The sequence below is a fragment of the Trichosurus vulpecula genome, chromosome 3, assembly GCF_011100635.1.
Source record: "Trichosurus vulpecula isolate mTriVul1 chromosome 3, mTriVul1.pri, whole genome shotgun sequence".
Classification (NCBI taxonomy): Eukaryota; Metazoa; Chordata; class Mammalia; order Diprotodontia; family Phalangeridae; genus Trichosurus; species Trichosurus vulpecula.
Genome location: NC_050575.1, coordinates 313,281,337 through 313,302,059, shown reverse-complemented (window position 1 = coordinate 313,302,059; position 20,723 = coordinate 313,281,337). Strand labels below are relative to the sequence as shown.

Here is a 20,723-nt window from a genome sequence, read left to right as displayed (position 1 = left end):
TCAACTTCTTGAGTTCAAATCTGGCCTCAGACACTTACTGGCTGTGTGACCCTGGGCAGGTCACTTAACCCTGATTGCCTCAGCTTCCTCATCTGTAAAATGAGCTGGAGGAGGAAATGGCAAACCACTTCAGTATCTTTGCCAAGAAAACCCCAGAAGGGATTGAAGAGGTTTTTTTAAATGATGATTGTAAGGGAACCATATGTTTCTAGGGGTGACCGCCATGGCCCCAAAATACCTACATGCCGGATCCTGCCGAAAGAATTCGACTCAAGCCTTCTCAGCCAAGGGAAAAGAGAAAGTTTATTAGGGATTCACTATAATGGGCTGTCTTAAGAAATCCCCCCCTTTGTGACGCCTGTTTCCACAAGCAGGCCAGATTCAACCTACTGAATTAGATTGAATCTGAGCACCTTCATGGAGGCAAGATGGAGATTATATACACAAAGATTGTAGGAGGGATTGAGGGGTGGTCTGGGGTGACTAGAGGAGGGGTTTAGGGGAGGGTCTTGAGGGGAAGTCTAAGGAGGGCAAGGTGAGGTAATGGGATTAAGGGTAGGAAGTAGCTGAACAACAAAGGGCAAGGCTGGGTAGAGATTTGGGCCTAATGATAATGTGAGGCTTGTGGCCTTAGGGGAAGGCCAGATCCAGTTGGAAGATTCAAGGACAGTTCAAGGGGGCTCCCAGAGACTGTATTCCAGAATCAAGGGGGTTCCCAGAGACTGTGCCCTCATCAGGATCACAAAGTGTTAGACATGACTGAAACAAGTGAACAATAACATAGTTAGATGAGGTTATGGTTAAGTTGCAGATACTAGGGAAAAATTTATACCCTCCAGACAGAATGATAAAAGGCTTGTTCTACTTGCTTGGATAATTTTTGATAATCTTTTATTTTCTAATGTTTTACCTTTCTCTAAATACCATGGAGAAACTTGGTGTGTATGCCTCAATGGTTCAAATGTGAATTTCAAGAACAGTTTGACAGATATATCAATTTCCCAAACTTCTTATTCTGTCCTCCCTGTACTATACAGTCTATCCTTTGATTCCATTTATCCAAAGTTATGCAAAAGCTTTGCTTCGTTCTACCTATTGGGAGGCAGACCAGAGTTAGAATATACAATAGGTTTCTCCAAAGTAATTACATGTAATCAATAAAGGAAATACATTTTAGCCATGCAGTTAGCAAAGAATTCTGAATTATAAGTTCAATAATTGTTATGACTATGTACAAAATTCTGAGCTTAGCTAAAGAGAAAAAAAATGACCCTGTCCTTGCCCTCAAGGAATTTACAATCTGTAAAGCAGGACTGGCCTCATATATGGATAAGCACAATGCAAGAAAATGTGATAGTGCTGAAAGAGAGATAGAGATAAAGTTCTCTTGGAAAATTTGAGGAGGGAAAAAAAACCACTTTCAGCTGGGTGGTAGTAGTAGCGATGGTTAGGGAAGACTAGCACAGTGCCCTATACTCAGTAGGTATTTAATAAATGTACAGTCTCTGTTGCACAAGCAATTTCACACACTTTAGGATGGAGGTGGTCAACGGAAACTTCCCAACTAGACAAATGATTATCAGTCAGCTAACAAGCCACACTTCAAAATATTAATTGGTTCTGTGCTTAATGAATTCCCTTCCCATGGTTTTCCAACTCTGATAATGCCTCAGGGTGGACCTTATGAAAGCTGTAATTTCATTGATTGTTATTCAGTGGAGGAAATTTAACTTCTCAGTGTAGGGAACAATGCCAGAAACTGTGAAGGATACAAAGTTTTTCTTTTCTATTAAGATGGGATACTAACATTAATAATATACTGCCTCCCTCTTGGGGTTTTTATAAGGATCAAGTGACATAGTGTACATAAAACTCATACAAACATGGGTTATTGTGATTATCTGAAACACAGCTCCTGCCCTCCGGGTGCCTGCAGCCTAGTGGAGAAGGTAAGATGCAGGCATAAATAATTCTTAGACAATGCAGTATATCCACCCACCAGTGAATGAACAATCCAGACAAGAAATGCTTTAGGGAGTCACAGGAGGGAGAGATCACAGATTACATGCAGATTATCAAAGTGATACCAAGGCAAGATGGAACGGTACTAGGGATTTCGATTGTCCCTGTGTCTTCTGGTAATTTCATCCTGCCAGAAGGCAGAAGAGCTGATAAATTCCTGCCTTGTCTTTCTGCCTCCCAGAAGGCTGAGGAGGCAAAAGGAAGACCTGCTCCCCTGCATCTAATATTGATGGCACTGATTGCTGAATTGGAATCAATTGGAACTTGAAGAGAAAATGGCTGTGTCATCTCAGAGGTTGGAATAAGCAAGAGAGGGAACATTGTATTTCATTCCTTCCACGTTCCGGAGCCCACATGTAGTGTTTCTTCCTTCCTCTGTATCCCCCTAACTTTCACCATTGGTGCCACTTTTCTGCCACTTCTCGGTCTCATTCTCTCACCCCTCCAACTTCAGATTTTAAGACTAATCTTGGTCTCCAGCAGAGGAAACACTAGGAGTCCTTAGTCTGGAGCTCACAGACTCATCACTGAGTTGGTCTTGCTGGTTGCCTCACTCTGGCATTCTTATCACAGTTTGCTGTCACTGTTGAGTTGTTTCAGTTGTGTCTGACTCTTCGTGATCCCCTTTGGGGGTTTTCTTCAAAAAGACATTGGAATGGTTTGCCATTTCCTTATCCAACTCATTGGACAGATGAGGAAACTGAGGCAAACAGGATTAAATGACTCACACAGCTATTAAGTTTCTGAGGCCAGATTTGAACTCAGGAAGATGAGTCTTCCTGACTTCTACCCACCATGCCACCTAGCTGCCCAACCACAGCCTACTGAAATACTAAACAAAACCCATATTTTTAGCCTGAAAATTCAGACAACAGAGCACCTTGAATCCCAAACTGAAAGGTTCAGACTTTATTTGGTAGGTAACCAAGAGCCAGCAAGACTGTGGACAGAAAGAAGAGTTGCATGTCTAAGCAGTGCCTTAGGAAGATTAACCTGGTGGTATCAAATTGTATTAACCTGAAAGGTATTGAGGAACCCCTTCCCCTAATCACCTTCACATGTTCTCTATTGAAGTTTGCAAGTTTCTGAAATTCCAGCATTAGGGATTCATTCCTTTGCATCTTTAATGGGAAGATTTTTTTGTTTGTTTTTAAAAATTATTAAAGTTATTAAACTTTATAAAAAAGTTGTTAAACTTTATAAAAACTTTAAAGTTATTAAAATATAAATATTCATACAACTCATAGCCCATAACTTTTATCTCTAAATCTGGAGGCCTTCTAGTCTATCTCCTTCATGTGCAGACATGTGATTGTTTTCCAACTTGGCTCAACATCCACCTAAGAAAGGATGGTCCTTTGCAAAGGGACACAGACTAGGTCTCTCAAGAAGGGGCCAAGGCAATGGAAACTAGATGGAACAAGAGAAGGCTGGCAGGAGAGACAAAAGGAAGGGAAGAGAAAGTAAAGACAAGCATTTTCTGCTTCACCATTTTGTTGGATGTTGGTGCTGGCCAGAACCAGCTTCTTTTAATGTGCAAGCTGAGGGTGATTTTCTGTTCCTTTTCAAAATTTGTTAGATGTAGTCCAGGATAATCAAAAGGAAATATTCCTAAGGGTAAAGTCTGGGGCCTGTAAAGCTAAATAACAGTCATAGAGATAAACTATTTAGTTATCAGAAGGGACTTTAATTTCTCATGAGAGTGACGCTGAGGCATTCACTGGTTTATAAGGGCTTATGGAGAGCATGCAGGGGATGATGTGAGAGATGTTTTGCCCCTTCCTTAGTATTGTCCCTTGATATTTGCCCCTTAATATTATCTCAAGCATAAGAGACTCATTTGTTTTAAACCTGGGGTCAGTTTTCCTTAAAGAAACTCTTCCTTACCAACTTGTACATTCCGCCTATCCCTAATCGCCATGCCCAATTTGACATTATGCCCTGTTTGATCTCAAGTCACCAGTTTAAAAAAAACAATTGTAGCCCAATATAGAGCCAGAATTCTGAGTGGCCATTGGGTGACAGGGATAGGGAACCATCTTTCATCTTTATGGCAAAAATCTGTAATTTGGAAGACTTTTTCATTCTGCTTCCTGCCATTCCTTGCATGTAGGAGCCATTTAAGTGACAAATGCACTTTTTTAAAAATACATATTACTCATACAAAGCCAGGGAGAATAGCAGCAAGTCTTTTTTTTTAATTTAAAAAATGTTATACTTTCTTCTATCCACCGCATTCTCCATCCCCCACCCTCTGCCTGGCCACACCTTTCTTGCAGCATCTCACTGTGGTGTAGAGGTAATCTTTGATTCCATAAGACTCTACCAGTAGAGAACAAAGATTGGAAGGTACTATCAAACAGGAAGGATTCCAAGTACAAGCCCCATGATGACCCGTGTGTCTGTGGTCCCAGAACCAGCTTACCTCATGGTTGTAGAATCTTATCATAAAGAAAAAGTGGTATATAGTTAACTTTTCTGCCATAGTAACTCAAGAAGACCATCTACAAAGGCCTAGAAGGATTGTAATCTACATTAACTGGGGGAATGCAAACACAGAGACAATCAGGTGTTTTGCATGCATAATTTTTAAGGTATTAAATAAAAACCCTTAGGTTTTTATATTTAAGTGAATCTTTTTTTTTCCCTTTTTAAAAAAATTTCAAATGGCTATGCCCCTTTTGGGGGGCTGCCACAAACAATGCATTTTTCAAGTCCATCTAGTACCTTGGCACAATTCTGCCTGCACTTTTGACAAGTGGATGCATATTTTGCTTTGTCTTCTTATCTTAAAGTACAAACTCATGAAAAATGTATTTATTTAAATGGGAGAAGAGAGTGGTATTTTGTTATTATAACCACCCAGAATCCTTGCAGCTGTTTTGGCTGTAAACCACCTGAGGAAGTGCTGCAAACCCCAGGACAGATAAATCAATGATGTTCTCCATAAATATTCATCATGGCAGTCTATCTGGGGGCTATCTGCAGTGAAATGACTTAGCTTTTATTGTTTCTTGAAATGTATTCCTTCTCTGGCTGCTAGATATAAGGATTTAGCTAAGTCTGGCTCTTTCTTCGCCATATACTATCAGTTGTGAAATTCTATGTATTCTGACCTCAAAATAGCTCTCCAGTCTGTCTTTGCTTCTCTATTACCATTGTCATTATCCTAATTCAGGGTACGCCATAGTCTAGTGGAAAGAGCAGTAGATTTGGAGCCGGGGGCTTGGATTCTGCATCTGTCATTGGCTACCAGTTTGTCTTTGAAGAAATCACTCTCTCTGAGCTTCTGTTTCTTCATCTTTATAAAAAGAGGATTGGATTAGATTATCTGGGTCTGGAGACAAAAAGATCTGAGTTCAAATCCTAAGATATTTACTGGCTCTGTGACCCTTGGCAAGTTACTTAAATTTGTTTGCCTCAGTTTCCTCAAATGTAAAATGGGGCCAATTAACAGTACTTACCTTGAAGGGTTGGTGTGAGGATCAAATGAGATAATAATTGCAAAGCCTTTAGCACAGTACATGGCACATAGTACATGCTATGCAAATGTTAGTTATTGTTATTATATCTCTTCCAGCTCTGGAGCCATAGTCTTACAGTCGTTCATTTATCTTACACTAGTCTGATAACCTAACCTCTAATCTAGAGGTTCTTAACATTTTTAACGTCATATGCCCCTTTGATAGCTTGGTGAAGCTCATGGATCTCTTTTCAGAAAAATATTTTAAATGTACAAAGTGAAATATATTAGAGTGATAAGAAAGTCAAAGGTTAGTGTAAACAAAGATGAAATTTCTTCCCATCCAAGTTCATGGAGCCCCTATAGTCTATGGACCCCAGGTTAAGAACCCTTGTTCTAATCTTTTTCCTCGCCAAGTCCTTCCAAGGGTCATCTTCTTTATGCAGAGATCTGATCATGAATTCCTCAGCTCAGAACTCTTCAGTGGATCCCTATTGCCTACTGACTAAAGTTCAAGCTCCTCAGATTGACAGTCAAAGAAACCCATAATCTGGAATTATACTGCCTTTGCAGCTTTCTTCCATATTACAGTCCGTATTCTTCCATATTACAATCTTCTACATTCTCAGCTCAAATCAAGGTGCTGCTTGTCACTGCCCCTCATGCATGCCCTACACGTCCTTATTCTTTTGCTCAGAATGTATCCCTAATGTCTGGAATCATTCTTTCTGACTCCTTGTCAGTTGAATCTCCACCCCCATGATTTTGTGAATAGAGTTGGAAGGAGAGGGAAGAGGAGAGAGGGAAGAAAGTGCTGGTGGGATCTTGCAGTGATAAAGAAGAGATTCCTATAGAATGTTTCCATCCTACTAAGGTTGTCATCACAAGTTGAACCAAGTAGTGGCTGACAGCACCAGCATTTCTACTGGGATATTTAAGGGATATGGATAATGAGAATTCTAGCTTATATGTCTTATATTGAACCAAAGAACATATGGCAAGAGATTGGAGTAAGTGCAAGATATTGGTTACATCTAGGAAGATCAGCCTAGCTGCAATGTTTTCAATATTTGAACTTAGGTCTCTTCCTCTGTACCATAGTTGTTTTCAGTGGGAGAAGAGCTTGTTCATGATGGTTGGTATTCATCCAGGGGTCTAGGTTTACATTGTTCCAGAGCACACACGTAGTATACACGTCTTGGAGTTAAGTGATAATGAAAGCTCTGGTCCGATCTAGCCTAGATTTCTATTTCCCATTCCTAGTGACAGGCATCAGGCACATAACACCTTTAAAGCTCAGATTATAGGTTTGTATAAGTTTTTAGCTTGAAGGGATCTTTGAGATGATGCAATTTAGCCCCCTCATTTGACAGAAGAAAAAACTGAGTCTCCCCTCCCCCACTCTTACTCCAATGAAGCATCTTGCTCAAGTTCACCTAGGTAGTAGGTGACAGAGTCAGGGCTCCAACCTGTGTTGTGCCTCCAAGTCCTGGACTCCTTCTATACCCTACTGCCTCCTTTGCCAGGACATCCTAAGATGAGAGGATTTAGAGTTAGAAGAGACCATGGAGAGCATCCAATGGGTTAAATCACTTGCCTACCATCATGGGGATGATAAGTAGTAGAGCAAGGGATTTGAACCCAGGTTTTCTGACTCCAAATTCAGCGCCCTTTCCACTAAACAACACGATTAGTGACTAACGCCCTGTCCTCGTCTCATTACTTATGTGTATGCCTTTCTTATATATTGCTCATAACATATCGCTATTTTGGAGCATGAGTCAGCTAGGTGACACAGAGGAGAAAGACTCAGAGTCAGGAAGACTTGAGTTCAAATCTTATCTCAGATACTTATTTGCTATGTGACCCTGGGCAAGTCACTTAACCTCTTTCAACCTCAGTTTCATCATCTAACAAATGGAGATGATAAAAGCACCTAGGCTTTGTGAGGGTAAAATGAGACAAAATCAATAAAGTACTCTCTAAGTTATAAATCAATATAAATGTCATTATTATTTTCCATTTGTCTTTATTAAACTTTGAACTCCAGGAGTGCAGGGATATGTCTTATTTAAATGCTGTAGTTCTCTCAGGGCCTAGCACAGGGCTCTGAGAATACTGGGCCCTCCACAAACATCTGTTGAATTGATTGAAATTGTATGAAGGCATTCAAATTGAACATGACCTGTCCTATTATTGACAGGAGTGGGTTTGGTGGGAAGATACTGACATTGCTATATATAACATGCCCTACATTTCTTTGGAGGGGGTAATTATTATTTAAAAACAAAAATAAAACAACACTTAGGCTTCCAGAACTAGCCACAGAGGAAGAAGAAGAATCCATGTGATTCCTCCCAAAAATGTGGAACCGAGGAAATATAAAGAAGGTAATGGCAGCAAAAAAGTCAGTAGATGGTTCTTGTTCTAGGGAGGAATGGTGGCTCCCAGCTCTTCAGGTTGAGGCCTATGGCACCTAAATATTTGGGTTATGAGCATGACTCTATTATATCAGTTCAACACAGGACAGCATGGTGTGGTAGAAAGAATTACATCTGGAATCATAAGAACTTGGTTTAAATCTCAGGTTACTACTAAACACCTTTTGGCTTCCTCTGCCAGGGCTACTTGAGAGTCATTGGAAAGATTGCAGCACTACGTTCATTATCAATCTAGTACATTAATGGTGAATTGGAAAGGGGGAGTGCATGGAGCTACGATAAAAAGAATGAATGAAACTATGGGGAGTAAGGTTGAATCAGACAAATGGTGAGTTCCATGGAATTCCTACATTTGGTTTCTTCCTCTGATGCTAACTTTCCTGCTCTGAACTCTGTCCTGGCAACTAGTTTCCCATTGACCCTGGCCCTTTGAATGTCATCATTTCACAGACATCCCAATATCAGCCAGCTTTTGTTTTCAGTATATGCTTGCTCTCTCTACCCCTGGTTGAAATTGTGCTTTTCCCTATCCAGGGCTTTTGCACAATGTATTGTGCCTGTCACCTATGGAATGAAATCCTACCTGTTTCTGATGCTCTGAAAATGCTGAGGAAGGGGGTGTGGGCACCAGAAGTCCCCAGGGAGTAGGAGTTATAGGAGTCCCCCTAGAGTTTCTCTCTTCCCTGACAATCCCAGCAAAGCTTAGAAATTGCAGGGCATATTTTTGGTAATTAATTTAGAGATCTATTACTTAAAAGGCTTAGAGATCCTTGATGGGGACTAGGGACCCCTGCTAAAAGCAATTAGCTCAGAGACACATCTAGACCCAATAATTTTTTGAACCAATTTCATCCCAATGCAATCCACTGGTCTTATCTGCACCTCAGGAATACTGAGGCTTCTCTTCTAAACTAAGGTCTGCTACTGTGGAGAACCCTCTGATTGAATGACATATTGTTTTTAATAATTAGTGAAATTTAATTTTTTTGTTCTAAAGGGTATTGTTGAGTGGGCATGGGAAGAGTATATCTAGAGATAAGTACTATGCATGAAACTTCTCCGTGTACAGCTGAGAGAAAGAAGAAATTAGAGCACAAAAGGAGGCTGGTGGTAAGATGTGAGGAATGTCTACTTTCAGGGAAAGGGAAGTGTACTTGCTGGGAGAGGGAGAGGTGGCAGAGAAGATGGGGCAGCAAAGGTGGGCAGGAAGAAGGCAGGGGATGGAGTAGAGAAGAGAAGATATGTGCACCTGCAGCCTGCATCACTATAGCTACCTAGCTCTGGACTCCACATACAACTGGCATCAATATAGGCAGCAAGCAATCCTGAAGCCATGAAGTCAGATCCAGCCTAACACAACCTATCTGAGTTGGTCCAACTGTGTTTGCTCTTGGTTCTCAGCTCCAGAGAAGAGAGCTTGGGAGTTGGGACGCTGAGTGGTCTAACACATAAGGAGCTTGTTTTTTTTCCTAAAGCATCCCTCTTCCTAGGCCACACTGTTTGGTTCTACTCTCAGTGTTCCCCTCAGGATTGTGGTTTTTCTGGTTGTGAGCTATGAACTCAGAACCTCTTCTAACTACTGCTTTACTTTTGACCTTTCCACTTTATCACAGACTCCTGTGGTATGTAAGCAACACTTTCCATAATGCCTTGGCAGGTATTCAATGAACCAAGCTCTGTGGGATGCCTTCACCTGTGAATCTCTTTAATCTGATACCAACCAAACAACAAACTGTACTCTGTTCATCTCTACTCCCTCTTCTCTGTCTCTCTTCTCCTCTCTTCCTCCCTCTCCCCTCTCCCTTTCCCTCCTTTCTTTCTTTTCTTTTTCCTTTCCTCCCCCTTCTCTCTTTTTGTCTCGACCTCTTTTTGTCTCTGTCTGTCTCACACACAGCCACACACAGCCACACACACACACACACACACACACACACACACACACACACACACACCCTTTCCCCAACCCTATCAAAGCTAACCCAACAGACTTTCAAAGCTTGATTTCTGGTTTCATTTTGGACATCGATGATATAGTAGAAAGGAAACTTTATTAGGAGTCAGAAATCCAGGGCTCAGATCTAAGCTCCAAACTGTAACTAGCTTGGAGACTTTGGGCAAATCACATATGCTCCCTGGGTTTCTTCATCTACAGAATGATGGGCTTGAACTAGAATTCGGGGTTCTTAAACCACTTTTTTTGTATTCCTGGACCCCTTTGGCATTCTTTGGAAGCTTATGGACTCTTCAGAACAATATTTTATTTGCACAAAATAAAGTATACAGTTATCCCTTTCATGTCTCAGGGCAGGAGCAAGTAGAAGTGTGTCTGTGATCTGGAAAATCTGTGTAAAATTTCTGGCCCTTCCTTTGTACTAGAGAAGTCATCTGAATTTTTTCTTTTTCTTTTATGGGGTATTGATATTGCGCAATACTAAACATAAGTTTTATACATTTCTTAGTTTCTAAACTTTCTCTATGTCATCTGCTGGCCTTTGTGTGTCATCCGTGGCTTCTGCAAAACTCCCCCCAAAATTCCCACTTCATTTCTTATGCCAACCTGTGTTACATTGAAACTACAATGGGGAAAATCATGATGTGGGAGGGATAACTGTATAGGATTGCAGAGAAAATCAATGATATTGAAATACAAATTTCAAAATATTAATCCCCCCCTCCAACATCAAGCATAAATTGGCCTCTTTACAATTTCCATCCATTGCTCCTAATTCAGGTGTCTGGGGCCAAATAGAAAGTCTAACTCATCCTCCCTGTGATATCCTTTCCAATATTGGAAGACAACCAGCATGCCTGTCCCCCACCCTCCCTCATTCCTCTCTGGCTCTCGACTTCTTTTCTCTAGACCAAACATGTCCAGTTCCTTCAACTAAAATTCTATGCCATGGATGAAGGCTCTTTACCATCCTGTTTTGTCTTCTCTGGACAGAACCTAACTCACTCATGTTTTACATAAATCCTAGTGCCTAGAAATGAACACACTGCTCTGAGGTCTGATAAGCACAAAATACAGTGCAACTATTCTGTCCCATTCTCAGAAGCCCAAGCACCCTGGAAGAGTAAATATCAACCAATAAACCAGCAAGTATTTGTAGAAGGACAATCATAACATTCTCTCGTCTATAAAGTACTTTAGCTTTCACAACATTTTCACAGATATTACCTTTCTTGGTCTTTACGACAATCCTGTGAGGTAGGAGAGGCAGGCCATGGCAGCTGTCACTAGATCATTGTTCAAATAAAAGAAACCGAGAACCTGAGAAGTAGACTGGTGAGCAGTGGAGTCAGGATTCGAATCCAGGTCTTTTGGCTCCTACTCTAATCCACCCTGTTTATTCTCTTTCCACAATTTTATTGTGCAGGGCAGCTAGGTGGTACAGTGAATAGGGATTCAAATCCAGCCTCAGACACTTATTAGCTGTGTGACCCTGAATATATCCCTTAAGCTTGTTTGCCTCAGTTTCTCCATTTGTAAAATAGCTGAAGAAGAAAATGGCAAGCCATTCCAGTATCTTTGCCAAGAAAACCCTAAATGGAGACCTGAAGAGTCAGACGTGACTTAACAACAACAAAATTTTACTGTGCAACCACTTAGCACTAAGCTAGACAAACTCGGGGAGGGAGGATACAGGAGACACTGCCCTTCAGGAACTGACCATGTAGTTGGGAACATAACAGCGACATACATGAAGTAAAGTGCTAACTATGTGACCTTGATTCTGTGTAATGCAGGAGTATAGAGAAGGAAGAGATCTCCATGGACAGAGAAGGGTTCATAGAATCCCAGAGTTGGAAAAATATGCCACCTTTTTATTATTATTATTATTATTATTTGTCCTATCTTCCCTGTATGATGTGTCTGTCCTACCTACATCTATGATCTTGGCACTAATTCTTACTTCTTAATTCTTATTTAAAACAAATAGGGCAAAAATATTTTTAAAAATTATTATCACTATTTTTTTGCAAGGCAATAGGGGTTAAGCGACTTGCCCAGGGTCACACGACTAGTAGGTGTCAAGCATCTGGATCCAGATTTGAACTCAGGTCCTCCTGACTCCAGGGCTGGTGCCATATCCACTGCTCCACCTCGCTGCACCCTGAACCATAAATCTTAATGGTAGGAATTCATTCGGGGAGCTATAAGGCTACTCAGTTGTAGAGCAGCTGGCAAACTAAGGGCTGAGCATGACCACTATGCCTCCTGGGTTGATGCTGATCGAGCTTCTCAGGGGCCTCCTGCCTCTAGGTAGGAAAACTTCAGGGGTCAGGGCAATGATTGCCCCTTGACTAGACCAGATTAATATGGGGAGGCTCTCAGTTACTCCAGGGCTGCCATTCTGTCCAAGGGGCAAGAGATGATGTCCTCCAAGGACAGACCACAGGGTCCTTGTGACTTAAGCCCATAAGCCAAAGTCCCACAGGCAACAACTAAGTAACCTGGGTACTTAATATGAGACGAGAGTATCACATGGAAATAGGCAAAGTAGGAGTGTACTAACAAGGAGGGCAGAACACCTTCAGAGGAGCACTCCAACAACCAAGTAAGAAGGTTTCCAAGGGATAGAGGCAGAGGCATGGAATTAGCTAGAAATGACACAAATAAGAATTAGTGGACCAAGATCATAAATGTGGGTAGGACAGACACATCATGTAGGGAAGATAGGGCAAGCAGAGTCAGATTTACATCTCTGGTGGCTCCATACCAGCCTCTTCTTCTGGGGAGATGGAAACTGGCCATGGCTCTGCTAACTAACCCTAGACAACTCGTCTAACTCTTCCCCAGGGGCAGGAATGAGTCTGTAGGTCGTAGTGGTGGGAGAGATTAAGTAGGTCAAGCTCCCCTCTAGACACGTACAAATCTAATTCATCTTCCATAGGACGCAGGGTCAGGATGACAGATGGGTCACAGAATCAGAGAACTTCTGAGTTGGAAGGGAACTCAGAGGTCATCTATTCCAACCTACCTATTATAAGAATTACCTTTACATTCTCTCCGATGGGTGGTTTCTAGTTGTTGCTTATACACATTTACTGAGGTAGAACCTGCTACTCATCAAGGCCATTACAGTCTTGGTTATCTCTAATGGTTAGAATGTTGTAAACATCAAGTCTACACCCTCTTCCATAGGACAGCCCTTCAAATATTTGAAGACAGCTATTGTATTTTCTTTCTACAAGATCAAATGCCATTAGTTCCTCTAACTGAGCTTCATATGGTATGATTTTAAGGCCCTTCATCATCTTCTTTGGTAAGCTTACCAATGTCCTTTCTAAAACATGGTACCTAGAATTGAACACAAGACTCCAGATGTGATCTGACCAGGTCAGAGTAAAGGAAGACTAATAAATCCTTAGTCCTGGACACCATTCCTGCCAATACAGCCTAAAGTTGCATTAACTTTTGATGACATCGCATTGTACTGGATTTATATCACGCTTCCTATTCATCAAGACCTCCAGATCTTTTTTCTGACTACTGTTTAACTTGAACTTGTGACTTGAACTTGATTTTCTGAAGTTAAGGGTAAGAATTTATATTGATCTCTCATATATTTTATCTTACTAGGTTTTACCCGATGCTTTAGTCTGTCAAATCCTTTCTGAATCCTGACTTTATCATGTAGTATGTCACTCATCCCTCGAAAGGTTAAACAAGTTAACATTTGATGCTAATGTATTTAACTTTTAACTTAATTAACGTTTAATTTTAATGTTAAAATGGCTAAGCACAAACCTCTGGGGCATACCCCTGGAGACCTTCCAGGCTAATGCTGGATGTAATCTTTGCATCCAGCCATTCAACCAATTTTGAATTTACTTAATTGTGCAGCTAGGTCCTGATTAATATAAATAATGAATCCTCTGAAGTTGTTGTATTACATTCGCATTGCATATTTCTATTGGGCTGGAAACAATTGCCATATTTTCCATTATTAAAACTTTGAAGGGCAGCTAGGTGGCACAGTGAGTAGAGCACTGGCTCTGGAATCAGGAGGACCTCGGTTCAAATCCAGCCTCAGACACTTGACATATTTACTAGCTGTGTGACCTTGGGCAAGTCATTTAACCCCAATTGCTCTGACTCCCTTCCTCCAAAAGAAAATTTTAAAAAGACCTTGAATAGTGGGAATTCAAATACATGCAGCCACTTTAGGGGATTCGTTACTTGCACTAATCGAGACCTAGCTATACCATCATATAGCCTTGCCAACATCTCTCTTGCCTACAAGAAAAGCATGAGGGCATGTCAAAAGTTTTGCTAAAGATTAGGAGAACTAAGTGTGTTCAAAACATTCCCTTGATCTTCCAGTCTAGTCATTACAATAAATACTAAGTCATATGGATAGTATTTACTTATGTAAAGGCATAGATAATTATAGCTCCCATTTCCATAGTGCTTAAACAGTTACAAATCACTCTCACCACAAACATCCCACGAAGATGGAAGTGCAAGGATTAACTGTCTCCATTTTACAGAGGCAGAAATTGAGTCCCAGGAAGCCTAAGCCCTTTGTATCACCAGTACTTAGCACAGTACCTGGCACATATTATGTGCTTAAGGAACACTTGTTGATTGACTGACTGAGTGACTTGACTAAAGCTGTAAATATAGAGTCAAGACTTGAACCTAGCTTTCTCCAGACTTCAAGTCTAGAGTACTTTCTAATTGAGACAGCTAGATGGTGCAATGGAGAGAATGCCAGGCCTAGAGTCAGAAAGACCTGAGTTCAAATGAGCCCTCAGATAGTTACTAGCTGTGTGACCCTGGGCAAGTCACTCCACCTCTGTTTGGCTCAGTTTTCTCATCTGTCAAATGAGGATGATGATGGCATTTACCTCCCAGGCTTGTACTGAGAATCAAGTGAGATAATAATAGTAAAGCACTTGGCATAGTACCTGGCACAAAGTAAGCACTGTGTAAATGTTAGCTATTATTACTACTACCCCATGCTTCTTAGCATGCCATTTAGCAAGCAGCATACTTATTGTATCTACAGATACTCATGATAGCTAGCATTTATATAGCACTTTAAGGTTTGCAATTTACTTTTACTATTTTATCTCATTTGATCTTTACAACAACCTGGGCGTGCAAGGTGCTGTTATTATGCCCCTTTTACACATGAGAAAACTGAGGCTGAGAGAATAAGGGACTTGCCCGGGGTCACGTAGCTAAATAAGTGTCAGAAGCTAGAATAGAACTCAGGTCTTCCTGAATCCAAATGCAACACTCTCTCCACTGCACCATCTAGCTGCTTACATGAGGGAGGGTTAGCTTATTAGCTAGACCATGGTGAGGATCCAAAAGGACCATGATAGATTTCACAGACCATTGATGGGTCAAAGAAATGAAATTAAAATTACTAGATATAAATGTAAAATTCCACATTTTTGTTAAAAAATAAACTGTACCAGGGACTTTTTGCTAAGTAACTGGAAAAATGTTCAAGAATGTTCTGGAAAATATTGAGTGGTACCTAGATTTAGACAAGGAATCCATTAATCTAGTTAAGATTAAGTCAACCATTCATCTGGTTGAATGGCTTTAAGAAAATGATTCTCTACTACGGTATACCAATATTTTAAGTGAAAGTTATTCTTTTTGATGAATCAAAATGTTAACTGAAGTAAAAATTTGGTCTCTGGGACCATGGTTTTATCTTACTGGAGAATTTTGTCTGTTTAGGAATATTATAAATAGTAATTCCAAAATGGGAGTTAGAGAGAGACTTTCAAAGGCAAGATTGAGTTCTGTCTGTTTAGAGTTTCTCTAACCAAACAAAGCTTAGAATTATTTAATTATTTTTCTTAAAAATTAATTTTTAAAATTAAAAATTTTAAAGTAATTGTAAATTTTTAAAAATTTAAATAACATTTACTTAAATAAATAAATGCTGGCCTTGTGCCCAAAATGTAAAGTATGGGGTTTTTCTTTGACAAGGCCAATGTGGTAGACTCAGATTCATGTGGAAAAAATCCAAGGGTGTTTTTAGTGTCCTGAAAATTTAATGCCAGGTAACATAAAGGGACCTAGCATCCCTACCCCGCCCCGAACTAACACAATTTTAAATGCTTTAACGGACAAAGAGTGCTCGAGCAAAGCAAGGTAATGATAATGGTTCTACATCCTCTGACTTAGCTAAAAAACGCTGGGGACATTGTGCTCAGTTTGGGGTATTACATTTTAGGGAGCAAACTCGCAAGCTAGAGCATATTGAGGAGGACAACTGAGATGATAAAGAGCCTGGAGATGACAATATAAAGAACAGTTGAAAGAAACTGGTGTGTGATACCTGGAGAAGAGAAGATTTGGTCAGGGAAGGTGGAACAAGAGGGTGGAGGGATGGGAAGAGAAAATGATTGCAGTATTTAAATATCTGAAGAGCTGTCCTGTGGAAAGGGTGTTCAACTTCTACTTGGTTAGTCTCACAGAGCAGAACTACAGTAATAGGTGGAATTTGCAGAGTCAGATTTTGGTCTAACATAAGGCAGAATTTTTTCCTATTTGAACTGTCATGAAGTGGAATAAGTTCCCCATTACTGAAAGCTTTATGTAGAGGAATTCAAAGAAATGAGAGGCCATTTTGGACTGGGGCAAAGAGAAAAGGTCTTTGGACAAAGTAGTATGGACAAGTAATCATTGAATAAAAACACCTTAAGGGCAGAGGTTGATTAATTCGTACTCCCAGCATGTAGCACACAGCCTAGCACATAGTAGGCATTTAATGAAAGTTTGACTGTTGGTTAATTGATTGATAGGTGGAAGAAAGAAGATGTTACAGGTTTTAAGAACAATTTGAGCAAAAGTACAGAGGTTAGAAAGCCTAAGACTTGTTCAAGAGATAATGAGAAGTCAGTATCATTGCAATGAGTTTGTGTGTAGTAGCAGTATTAGATAAAGCCGAAGTGGTTTGATTGGAACTAGAATGCAAAAGATCTTTGAAAGCCCCAAGCCAAGCTAAGGAGTTTGGACTATATCTTTTAGGTCATGGGAAGCCATTGAATGCTTTTGAATTGCAGAAGAAGAAGAAGAAGAAGAAGAAGAAGAAGAAGAAGAAGAAGAAGAAGAAGAAGAAGAAGAAGAAGAAGAAGAAGAAGAAGAAGAAGAAGAAGAAGAAGAAGAAGAAGAAGAAGAAGAAGAAGAAGAAGAAGAAGAAGAAGAAGAAGAAGACGGAGAGGGAGAGGGAGAGGGAGAGGGAGAGGGAGAGGGAGAGGGAGAAGGAGGAAGAGGAAGAGGAGAAAGAAAAGAAGGAGAAGAGGAGAAAGAAAATAAGGAGAAGAGGAGGATGAAGAGGAAGAGAAATAAAAGAAGACGGATGATGATAAATGATTAATGGTAATAATAGCTAACATTTACATAGCACTTTAAGGTTTGCAGAGCACTTTACAAATATTATCTCATTTGGACTTCACAATAACCCTGAGATATTATCATCCCCATTTTACAGACGAGGATGAAATTGGAACTACAGATACGAGTTAAATGATTTGCCAGGGGTTATGCAGTTGGTAAGTTTCTGAGACTGGATTTTGAACTTGGGTTTTTCTGACTCCTCCAGTACTCTAATCACAGTGCCACCCAGCTTCCTCAATTACTCTAATGACTATGTGCAAGATAGAATGAGTCTGGGATGGGATACAGGGTAGAAACTGCAGGTAAGGGGACCAGTCAGGAGGTTATTGCTATAGTTTAGGCACAAGATGATAAAGCTCTGAAAGGGGAATAAAAAGAAAGTTCAGTTGTAAGAGGCATTTCAGAGGTAGAACTGACAGGCTATGAATGTGTGTGTTGGTTGGGGCTGGGGGTGGGGAGGAAGTCAGAGATGACTCCAAGGTTTCAAGCTTGAGCGACTGGGAGAATGATGGTGCCAGAAACAGGGTAGTCCAGAGGGGGAGCTAGTTTTTGTGTGGTGGAAGATCATGAGCTCCCTTTCAGACATGCTGAATTTGAGGTGACAGAAGTGCATATAAAGTGGAAATGTCTACCAGGCAGTTGGAAATTTTAAGGCTTGTAGTTGGGCGATATATGACCTCTCAAGGTCTCTTCTAGTTCCATTAGACTGTCAGATCGACTTAAAGAACAGTGAGGTCTTTTATTTGAGGTTACATTAGCTCCTTGCTAGGGCCTGTATTTCCTCCTTTTCTCTAAGAAAAGAGAAATCAAAAGAACTACATGGAAGCAGTGAGAAGAGGTGATTCTTGCAATGTAACACCATAGAGGAGGAGCCCTTTTTATAAGCCCCCAAAGCTAATATCAGATTATCCTATTGTCTACACAGGTCAACTGAGGGAAAAGGTTGAGAAGTTTAGCCTATTTTGATCTTGGAGTCTGTCCATTCAGATAATCTTGATCTTTTCCCACCCCCAGCCCCCTTCAATGGCTATTTACATGTGGATATGTTTTTGTTGCGTGGGTGATATGGAGGAGACGGGGGATTACTTGTGTCAGCTCTTCATTTTGCCTATGTAGACCAACTACAATGGCCATGTAATCATCAGATCCAATTCCTCATCTTCCTTGACTTAGGATTTAAAGTCATAGACAGAGCTAGAGGGAATCTCAGAGAGGCATCTAGACCAGCTTACTCAGTTTTCAGATGAGGAAACTGAGACCCAGCTATCTACTAGTTTTGTGATCCTGATCTCAGTCTCATTTTCCACAATTGTAAAATAGGAGTAATAACAGTGCCTACCTTACAAGGTTTTTGTGAGGATCAAATGGCACACACACACACACACACACACACGCACACATACACACACATACACACACAAAACCCATATATATGCACATACATATATATAGATGACATTTTATATAAATATATGTTCATATACACATGCATGTATGTATAAAAGATATATGTGTATATATTTATGTGTGTATGTGTATACACACGTACACATAGATCTTAGTAGATGGAGTGTTAGAATTGAAGTCAGTGGAGACCTGGGTTTGAATCCTGCTTCCCATACTTATTAGTTTTATTACTATGGATAAATTACTAAGGCCATTCAGTCAATAAGCATCTATTAAGCACCTACTACATGCTAAGCACTGTGTTAAGTTCTGAGAATACAAAGAAAGGCAAAAACAGTCCCTGTCTTCAAGGAGCTCATCTAATGGGGGAGATGACAAGCAAATACATATACATATACATACACACATACACATGCATGCATATATACAAGCTATATACAGGACAAAAAAGGAAGTCACAAAGGAAAAGCACTAGAATTTAGAGGGATTGAGAAAGCTTTCTATAGAAGGTAGATATTTTGTTTGGGACTTGTAAGAGGCCAGGGAATTTGGGAGGCAGAGTTGAGAAGGGTGAGCATTTCAGAAATGGGGGACAGTTGGAGAAAATGCCCAGAGCCAAGAGATAGGATGTCTTGATCCTGAGCCACAGTTTCTTCATCTGTGAAATGGGAATAATAATACCAAAAGTACCTATTTCACAAAGTTGTTGTGAGAATCAAATAAAATACGTGAAAGATGCTACGCAAACCTTAGAGCACAGTATAAAGATAAGCTGTTATTACTATTCATAGCCTCCTGTCCACATATGCTTCCTTTGGCTTTCACGACTCCGCATGCTCCTCCTTTTTCTTTCCTTTTCCTTCCTCTCTGGCTATTCCATTTTTAACCACTCCTAAGTTTTCTCTTTCTTCTCTCACCCCTCAAGACTCTCACATTATCTCCTTTTCTTTTTATTTTCCCTCCTTTGGTGACCAATTTGCTCCTATGGCTCTCACTGTTGTATCTTTACAAATAACCTCTAAATTTATAGCTCTGGCTTTGACCTCCCTTTGGAGCTACAGGCTTACATCACCTCTGCAGACTGGACAGCTCCACTGCGATAATCAGACTATCCTTGGAGTCCAAGAGTAGGTCCTTCCAGAGACAGCAGAGGGCAGCATAGAGTACCGAGGTGAGAAAAAAACAAAACTAGAGTGGGAGCGAGTGCTTGTGGTGACAGGGGTTAGAATCTCCTAAGGACCCAGAGTCTGAGTTGGAATGGATCCCAGCTATCATCTGATCTTACTCTTGCCTCAGTAGGAATGCCCTTTATAACACCCCAATAAGATTTATATAGCTTCCAGCATTCTAATTCTCATGGCAGCTCATAGATATCTAGCTCTAAATTATTTAGAGGTTTTTCTTTATTCAGAGCCAAAATCTACTTCCCTGCAATTTTCACCCACTGGCTCTAGTTCTACCCAATGGACATAAGCAAAATAAAACAAATCACTTCTACAGGAAAGTCCTTCAAATATTTCTAAAAAAAATTCCTCCCCCTTAAGTTTTCCTCTGGACAGCTAGGTGGCACAGTGGATAGAGTACCAGGCTTGAAGCCAAGAAGACTCATCTTCCTGAGCTCAAATCCAGCTTCAGATACTAGTTGTGTGACCCTGGGCAAATCACCTAAACCTGTTTGCCTCAGTTTCCTCATTTGAATAATGATCTGGAGAAGAAAATGGCAAACCACTCTAGTTATCTTTGCCAAGAAAACCCCAAATGGGGTCATGAAGAGCTGAACATGAAGACTGAACAAAAACAACCAAGTTTTTTCTTCTTCTTGCTGCTTGTTCCCATATTTTCAATGGAACTTCACATGGCATGATTGTAAGTACTTTTTATCATTTTGCTTACTATCTTTAGAATATGCTCCACTTTCTTGATATCTTAAATGAAGTGGCCAAGACTGAACAAAATACTTCATATGTGGTTTGATTGGAGCAGAGTACAGAAGGACTAATATCTCTTTTGTTCTGGA

The 20,723-nt window shown here is 40.4% G+C and overlaps 1 protein-coding gene across 1 annotated transcript in view; it reads right to left on the bottom strand.

The window, feature by feature from the left end:
* Nucleotides 1-20,723, bottom strand: part of TACR1 (tachykinin receptor 1) — a 183,202-nt gene that overhangs the window by 72,017 nt on the left and 90,462 nt on the right. The window lies entirely within an intron of this gene.